The sequence below is a fragment of the Artibeus jamaicensis genome, unplaced genomic scaffold (assembly GCF_021234435.1).
Source record: "Artibeus jamaicensis isolate MK-2021 breed Jamaican fruit bat unplaced genomic scaffold, CSHL_Jam_final contig_387, whole genome shotgun sequence".
NCBI lineage: Eukaryota > Metazoa > Chordata > Mammalia > Chiroptera > Phyllostomidae > Artibeus > Artibeus jamaicensis.
This window is the reverse complement of record NW_026521812.1, coordinates 15,941,284-15,951,018: the sequence shown is the minus strand read 5'-3', so window position 1 is coordinate 15,951,018 and position 9,735 is coordinate 15,941,284.

Here is a 9,735-nt window from a genome sequence, read left to right as displayed (position 1 = left end):
ACTCTCTATAGGTTTTCACAAAGCACTGTTTCTAGGAATGCAGTGCAAAGGACTGGGTTTAATAGTCATTATTCAACTTCTAAACAGTCACTGACAATTGTCCGTAGAGTATTCTTATCCCAATCTAGCCTGGTTTCTGAAAAATACGTGGTATATAGTCACTCCTTCTCACCCGCTCTCTCCCCGCAACACAAGTCCCCAACTCTTCCGCCCAGTGTCTGGTCATGTTTTTCAGTCTCATGGTGCTCACTTCTGCTTTCATCATCTGCTTTTTTAAAAAGAATCATAAATGCACTGAAAATAAAACTGTTTGAATACACACACACACACGCACACACACATGTCCATGTATTAAAGGAAAGTAGCTCCTGATAATTATTCACTTGAAAATGTAATACAATTCCAAGATGGGATCCGTGTGGTGAAGACTATGTACCCAGACTGTTGATCCCCACAGACCACTTCCCCCAAATGTTGAACAAACTCATTAGTCATGTTTGCAGACACCTGTTTCGAAATGGTCATCAGCATTTACCCTCAGTCTTTATAATATTGCTGGTCTGACAGGTGAAAAAACAGTCTCTTGTTGTCTGATTTTCACTTTCCTGACTACTAGTGAGGTTGAGCATGTTTTTTATATATTTGTCATCCTCTGCACTTCCTCTTCTGTTTTCAACCTATTCATATCCTTTGCTCATTTTTTTAAAAACTCAATTCTTTGTCTTTTCTAAACATAAATTTATAGGATTTCTTTGTGTAGGAGGGATTACTGCTGTTTTGTCAGCTGCATTACTAATATTTTCTCCCAGACCTTCCTTTTCCTTTTAGCTTGGTTTATGATGGTGTTGCCTTATAGAAAATGTTAAGCTTAGATAGTCTTTCACATATAAAGCATACCTTATGCACATACAGTGTGTGTATATATACTAAGATATATTTTAGTGTATATATTATGTATTTATATATGTATATATAAATGTATCTGTCTCTGGATATATAGATTTACATCTTAGTTACCTATGTTTCAGTATTCCATGTTACTTAGAAGTTATCTATGTAACTCATAGCAATTAATTAATTAACCTGATTTAATGTTATCTCCAATTGTTAAAGTTAAATAAGAATCTTGGAAATTCTATTGAAAATGACATTACAGCCCTGGCTGGTGTAGCTCAGTGGACTAAGCATGGGCTGTGAATCAAAGACTGGCCAGTTCAATTCCCAGTCAGGGCGCATGCCTCCGTTGAGAACCAGGTCCCCAGCAGGGGCGTGTAAGAGACAACCACACATTGATGTTTCTCTACCTCTCTTTCTCCCTCCCTTCCCTTCTTTCTGAAAATAAATAAATATAATTAAAAAAAGAAAATGACATTACAGATTATAATTATATTTATATGAAAACTTCATCAGAATTTATAGAGTTCTAAATTGTTGAATGTATAACTTTACCTTTTTCTCATTTTAAATATTATGTGGGAGTAAACTTAATCTGATCAATAACCCAGTACAAGAAGTTGAGGAAGTTCATATTAACTAGTTTTTCTATCAGAAGACAAAACCAGGGAACGAATGTACAGATTTATTAAAAATCCAAGCTGTCAAACAAAATCATTCACTCGAGGATTTTGGATTCTTATATAAAAATGCTTGTGACCTAAAAGTTTCTGTAAGGAAGTGATTTCCTTTTCCTCAAAAAGCCAGTACACAGTTTAGTTTCTTTACTTTCTGCAAATTCCAAAAATATTAGACATATAAGTCTATATATGTACTTTTATGCCTCTATAAAACCATCAGAATAAAGCTTCTTTTAGTTAGGAGATTTTGCAGTCAAAGTCAAATGTTGGCCAACTTTTTATGTAAACGACCAGACAGCAAACATTTTAGACTCTGTGAGCCTTGCGATGTCTGTTGCAACTACTCAGCTCCATTCATGAATGAATGAATGGATGTAGCTATGCTCAAATGAGAGTTCAAAGAAAAACTGCTGGAAGACTTCTGCTTTATCATCCAGCCTGTAAGGAGCTTGGAAGTTGTCCGTCCATCAAGACAACAAGTAAAACATTGGACAAACTAAAAGATCGACAACTCTTCTTGCATCCATTAGAGAAGTGAGGTCATAAGGCAAACTGCTGCCCCCACAATGGAGTGGCAGAGAGGACACAAAACACAGAGGACCACAACTTGGGGGGCAGAAACCGCCATGGGAACCAGTGCTATGGAAGGAAACCCTGAGCTGTGATGTAACACATGAATTGCTGGAGGCTCAGAGTAAACAAGTCTGCGAATTTAAAAATCTGCGGGTCCCAGACACAGCGAGGCTCACACACTTTTGTGAGTTCTGCCTCAAGTGAATATTGGCAAAAAAATCCCCTCATGCTTCTGGCAACAGGAGAAGGAAAGGGGACATCGTGAAATACAACAGAGTACTCTTTTTCACAAGAAGGCCTGCCATCAGAAGGAATTATTTTACCGGATCCAAAACTACTGTGGTTTTATCAGAGTCCAAACGGCCTAGGGGAAGGAAAACACCCAACTCCAGCCCACTCTATAATCTCATCCTATAAAAGGGGGTGAATTGAGAAAATAAAAAGCCCTTAAGTTCACAGGTCAGAAGCAAACATCACTAAAAACTGAGACTTTATCATAAGAATACTTCCCAGCAATGAACAAGCAAAATTAGAAATTAAAAACACAACACCATTACATTTAATTCCATGGCCCCTCAGGCTTGCAGGAAGCAGACTCATACGGAGGTGACACGGTCAATAATGAGAAATGTTGGGAGTAAGAAACTACTCCGAGAAGGAAGGAAAGAGATTCCAAATGGGGGAACTTGAGAAATTCATGGGGAGAGACAGGTTTTAAGCGGGACATGGGAGAGTGAGTAGGAGATAAGGTTGAGGAATACTCTAATTGTCAGGTTTGGGTTTCAATTAACTCCTGAGAGCAATGGCACTTCCTGAAAGATAAAGATGTGGTGAAAAGAATGATTTAGGAGTATTGGTATGAAAGACAGAAACTAATGTTTTATTTTCTGTTCAATAACTTAAATGAGAAACATTGATCATTTGCCTCCATTACGTGCCCTGACCCGGGAATCAAATCCACAACCTTTCTGGTGTATAGGATGTGGTTCCAACCAACTGAGCCACCTGGGCAGGGCTGGGGTGATTTTTTTTTTTAAAGCAAGGTCCTTTACATTCCAGTAGGAGAAGAAAAAAGTATAGCTAAGTAGTTTAATTCTTCACACTTCCTTGTTCTGATAATTCCCGTTACTGAATTGCTGTGAGTCAGAAATATCCATTGTCTTATTCTAGAAAGGAAGGAAGGAAGGAAGGAAGGAAGGAAGGAAGGAAGGAAGGAAGGAAGGAAGGAAGGAAGGAAGGAAGGAAGGGAGGAAGGAATCAGTTTGTCTAACACTATGCTGTACACCTGAAACTGATACAAAACAATATTGAATGTAAACAGTAACTGAAAAATAAAACTTAAAAAACACAGACAGAGCCACCCTGATCTCAGAGGTCTTACACTGTACTCCAGCAAGAGAAAACTAAGCAGGTTTTAGAGTCAGTCTGTGTCTTTCCCCTCTGCTGTGCTCCGGCCCACCTTGGCCCAGGGCACATCCCAGGGATCCGGGGAAGGAGCGCATGTGATGGCAAGACTGTGGCCTCTGAACTCATGGGTCTTAAACAATACAGATGACTGAAAAAAAGATTGATAATAAAAATAAAGAATTCAAGCTGACCAAGTATTGGCTGACAACAGAAAGGAGTTTTAAAGAACATTTTCAGCGAATGGATTTCGAGTACTTCATGTTCTCCTATAAAATAAGTTTTAATTATTTTTTAAGGGATAAGAGCTAATTTAATTGTTTGAGGTAAGAGACTTGGTTTACCTATTTAGTTTTTATTGACTGACTGATTGATTGACTGGTTCATTCATTCACTCATTTATTGGGTGAAACTGGATGTCTATTCAATACAAACACTGGTCCATGCCCAAAGGGGCATCAGTGAACAAAGCAGATGAAACTCCCTACAATCATGAAACTTGAATTGTATGGCATTCTGACAAATATTATAAGTAATTAAATATGTTGTATATTAGATCAAAATTGCAGGAAGGAAAGTGAGATAAAGTGTTACAAGTAAATGGTGGACAAAGGGGAGGACTCAGTCACTTTTGAGGATACTCTTGAAGAGTTTTGCTCTGCCAGCTGGTTCTTTTACTTTCATCTGCCTGCAATATTACTTGATTATAATAATTTCTGACAGCAATTTTTTTATCCTTCAGAAATTGGAGTCATTTTCTCAGAAATTTCTTTTTTTTAATTTTTATTTTATTGATTATGCCATTACAGTTGTTCTATTCCCCCTTCATTCCCCTCCACCCTGCACACCCCTCCCCCACCATTCCCCCCCTTTAGTTTATGATCATGTGTCTCAAGTTCTTTAGATTCTATATTTCCCATACTATTCTTGCCCTCCCCCTATTTTCTACCTACTGTCTATGCTACTTATTGTCTGTACCTTCTCCCCCCTTCTCCTCCTCCCACTCCTCTGTTGCTAACCCTCCATGTGATCTTCATTTCTATGTTTCCGCTCCTGATCTAGCTGTCCTCTTAGTTTGCTTTTGTTTTAGATGTGGTTGTTAATAACTGTGAGTTTGCTGTCCTTTCACTGTTCATATTTTTTATCTTCTTTTTCTTAGATAAGTCCCTTTAACATTTCATATAATAAGGGCTTTGTGATGAACTCCTTGAATTTGATCTTATCTGAGAAGCACTTTATCTGTCCTTCCATTCTAAATGAAAACTTTGCTGGATATAGTAATCTTGGTTGTAGGTCTTTGGATTTCATGACTTGGAATACCTCTTTCCGGCCCCTTCTTGTTTGTAAGGTCTCTTGAGAAATCAGCTGACAGTCTGATGGGAACTCCTTTGTAGGTGACTGTCCCCTTATCTCTTGCTGCTTCTAGGATTCTCTCCTTCATTTTAATCTTGGCTAATGTAATTATGATGTGCCTTGGTGTGTTCCTTCTTGGGTCCAACTTCTTAGGGACCCTCTGAGCTTCCTGGATTTCCTGGAAGTCTATTTCCTTTGCCAGATTGGGGAAATTCTCCTTTATTATTTGTTCAAACAAGTTTTCCACTGGTGGCTGTTCCTTTCCCCCTTCTGGTACCCCTATAATTCAGATGTTGGAGCATTTAAAGATGTCCTGGAGGTTCCCAAGTCTCTCCTCATTTTTTTGAATTCTTGTTTCTTCATATTTTCCTGTTTGGCCATTATTTTCTTCCTTCTGGTTCACTCCCTTGATTTGAGTCCCAGTTTCCTTTTCATCACTATTGGTTTCCTGTGCATTTCCCTTCATTTCAATTAGTTTAGCCTTCATATGTTCCTCTAATTTGTGGCTAAAATCAACCAGTTCTGTGAGCATCCTGATCACCAGTGTTTTGAACTGTGCATCTGAAAGTTTGGCTATTTCTTCATTGCTTAGAGTTATGGGCTCTGGGGCTTTGAGATCTTTTTTTTTTAAATATATTTTATTGATTATGCCATTACAGTTCTATTTCCCCCCTTCATTTTTGGTCTGTTCCCACCCATTAAATATGATGAGAGGAGCCTTAGGGGCAGGGTAGGGCGGGGCGGGGCCACCTGGGCTGGATCGCTGGGTTGTGACGCTGTATGTGGGGGCGGGGTCAGAGTGGGGAAATGGCGGTCCTCTCTGCTGCCTCCTGCTGCTGGGGCCTGCTGGGTCCCATCTCACTGCCCACTCCCTCGCTGGGCTGGTCTATCTGCGCAGGAATGCGCCACCACAGTCAACCTGATGCCCTGCGCCCTCGCTGGGTCTGCCGGTCGCTCACTGGGTCGCTCACTGGGTCTGCCCTTTGCAACCCCATGCCTGGGATCTGTGCGCATGGGTCCATCTGACCGAGTTTTCCTGTGCAACCCCGCTCCACCGGCTGCTGGCTTCGCCCCTCTTACTGGTCAGGCTGAAGAATTCATTGTTATCAGACTTCTGAAAAGTTCAATTTTCTGTGTTCTGGCTCTGTTTTCTGTTGCTAATGTTTTATTGTCTCTCAACTTGGTTGTGTGAGAAAGCACGGCATCTCCACCTATGCCTCCATCTTGGCGGAAGTCACTCAGAAATTTCTTAGGCTCAGAAATCTAGTATGGAGGGAGACTTGGCTACTTTTTTTCATGATTATAATTCAAGAAATGACTGGGACTGGGATGGTACAAAAATTGGAGTTTGGGGGCTTTGGTGGTACAGTCAGAAGGGCACTATACCTGCCTAGGTCTCACCGCAAGTGCACCTAGTTCTGAGGTGCCTGCACGAGCATTAGTGTCTTCAGTGATAGGACCTGTTTGTACCGCCCAGCTGTGTAGGGCAGTGTCCTTAAGACAAGGTCTGTGGACCCTCTCTGAGTGTCATTGGGTATGCCTGTAAGAAATACAGATTCAACACAACTATTGATCAGACCCAATGAGGGTATGGGACCTGAACAACTCTATTGTTATCAAAAAGATACATTTGTACCCTAAAGTGTGGCTCTAACACAGATATCCTTGCCTTACATCAAATTTTTCATCTTCTATGTTCCTTTTTATGAGTGAGGACAATCTGGGGTGACCCAGAATATTACTTAAGATAGGCTTGAGTGACCCAGAATATGGCATTGACTTCTATGTGAGAACTAGGTAAAAGACAAAGGAAATCTATTTTGTAGCTCTTTTTATTGTTACTTTCACAGTGGTAAATCTGCACAAGGTGGCTTATGAAACGGCTTTTGGGTACAGATTTCTCACCTCAGTCACGTAAGATCTGCCCAGTGTACTGCCAGCCTTCCCAACCTATTTGTCACTATTCTGTGCACCTTTTGCTGCATCCACAATTAGGGTACTATATGTCCCCTCCTCCCAAAGTGTCCTCTTCTCCTTTCCCTGGCAAATCACTATCTACCTGTCAAAAAGCTAACACACTAAAATACATCATAATTAAGTTCCCCAAGATGAAAGATAAAGAGAGAATCTTAAAAGCAGCAGGACAAAAGGAGACAGTTACCTACAAAGGAGTTCCCATAAGTCTATCAACTGGTTTCTCAAAAGAAACCTTGCAGACAAGAAGGGACTGGAAAGAAGTATTCAAAGTCCTGAAAGGCAAAGACCTCCATCCAAGATTGCTCTATCCAGCAAAGCTATCATTTAGAATGGAAGGGCAGATAAAGTGCTTCCCAGATAAGGTCAAGTTAAAGGAGTTCATCCTTACCAAATCCTTATTATATAAAATGTTAAAGGGACTTATCTAAGAAAAAGATGATCAAAACTATAAATAGTAAAATGACAACAAACTCACAACTATCAACAACTGAACTTAAAGAACAAAAACAAACTGAGGAAATAACTAGAACAGGAACAGAATCACACAAACAGAGATCACAGGGAGGGTTATGAATGGGAAGGGGAAGAGAGGAGAATGGAGGAAAAGGTACAGGGAATAAGATGCATAAATGGTAGGTACAAAATAAACAGGGGGAGGTTGAGAATAGTATAGGAAATGGAGAAGCCAAAGAACTTGTATGTAGGACCCACGGACATGAACTAAGGGTAGGGGGAATGCTAGAGGGGAGGGTGTCCGAATATAAATGTGATTTCAGCTTGACATACTGAACCAGGCAGACTCATGTACCTGGCTTCCCTTACTTGGTAACTCATGTAAAGGAGCATTCTACGGCCAGTCTTCCCCTCTGTGCGGTTCTCATGGGGCACGGGTCACGTCTCACACTTATCTCAGCACTGTGGAATGTGCTCTTGCCCTTTCTGCCAAAGGGCTAGCTACCTGTCAGGACTGCTGCTGCACACTGGTTGAAAACTGCTGATGTTAGCTACTAGACAAGTGCTAGGGAATGTTAGAGGCTTTATTTAAGAAGAGAAAAAGGAAAATCCTGAGGAGCTGGGTTACCCCACATAACCACGGAGAGAAAGGAGGTGACACCTGCGCTGGGCTTTACAGAAACAGGTAGACTTTGTATTAACATAAACAGCACCGTGTTCCCCGCTCACGCACTCTCTCTCTTTCTCTCCCCGCCCCATGTGTGTGTTTGTGTATGTCTGTGTGTATTTCCCCATGGCACCATTCCCATGAAATTAGCTTGAACAACAGCATTAAGCGAGAGTGTCGGGAATAGTAAATAAAATAGGTAAGTTTATAAAATTAAAATTTGAGAAATGAAGTAGGATGAAGGTCTGGGCAACTGCTCTCATCATCTATTGCTTTGTAATCTGCTCCAAATCACAATGTTTAAAACAACATTCCATGCCTTGACTTGGTTGAGCTGGGCAATTCTTTCTTGGTGTCATTCCCTCCCACTAGGTTGCTGTCGGACTGTGGCTGGGACAAAGGTTTCTCATAATATATACCATGCCTTATTTGTGATGGCTGAAATAGATAAGGGCAGCTGGGTCCTGTGTCTTCACATGGTCATTCGACATTCTTGGCTTGGGATTCCTCATTTCATTGGGACAGAGTACAACTAGAGTACAGGTAGCTCGTTTTTGTCAAATATGTTCCCAGAGACCTAGCCAAGGCCAAAGCTGCAAGGCTTCTTATGATGTAACTTTGGAGATTATGCAATGTTACTTTTGCTGAATTGTCTTGGTCCGTGAAGACACAGGTTGGCTTGAAGTCAAGAAAATGGAGAAACAGACTCTACCTCTGTATAAGAAAGTGGCTTGTGCACAAGTGGTGTGGGTTGAGGGGGCTTGTGGTAACATCCTTGGAGACAAGTTCCTGTGCATCCTTACATTTTTCCCCCAGTCCTATACCCCTTTGCCCCAAATTTGTTTTAAAATAAGTATGCATTCTAATTGTAGTTGGATCTAGATTTTATTTCATTCTTTGACTAAAAAAAGCTATTGATGTTTACCTTGATTTGATTCTGCCAGCCCCCTGACCTTTTATTTTCTTTTAGATATAGTATTTCTTTATGATAATCATTTCCAAGACTATTTTTTCATGTTAGAAATTGACATTGTTTCCTTAGGAATTTCTTGTGCTCAGAATTTTATTGGGAAGATTTGGCTATTTTGTCTACATGATTATAACTTAAGAAATGACCGTAACTGGGGTGGTACAAAAACTGGAGTTTGGGCGGGGGGTCGGTGCTATAAACATTATGCCTGCTGTAATTAACCTGTTTCTGAGGCTGTGGAATTCTGCCTGCATTTTGTGTCCTAGCAGAATTCAGAGGTGGGATTAGGGGAAGTTTAGATATGTTTAAGAAGTTAAAAGTTTTTACTCTGAACCAGTACAGTTTTAAAAGTGCTATCTTTAGTCTTTTTTTAAATTACAAAATAAATTATTTAGAAAAGAGAGAATTTCATTAACTTTGGATTGAACCTAATACATAACAGAATATGCAGTGCAGTTTTCTTGTTATTCCAGAATTGTGGCTGAAAACGAAAGGCACTGACCCTACCTCCTTCTAGTTGCAGAGACGCAATCAGTAATAGGAGCAACTACCTGTCACCTGCATTCCTAGTTTATTGAAAGATGCTAAAGAAGAAAAGTGGGCCTCTTCTCTCCCTACATTCTTTTAGGAGGACGAACACCTTCGAGTAAGGATACCTGTCAACCTACCATTGGCTACTCTAGGAGAAATAAAATCAAACGATTGGGGAGCGCTGCCAGCATATGCCTGTGGTGGGAACTGTCCGTTGGAGACGGGGCCAGAAC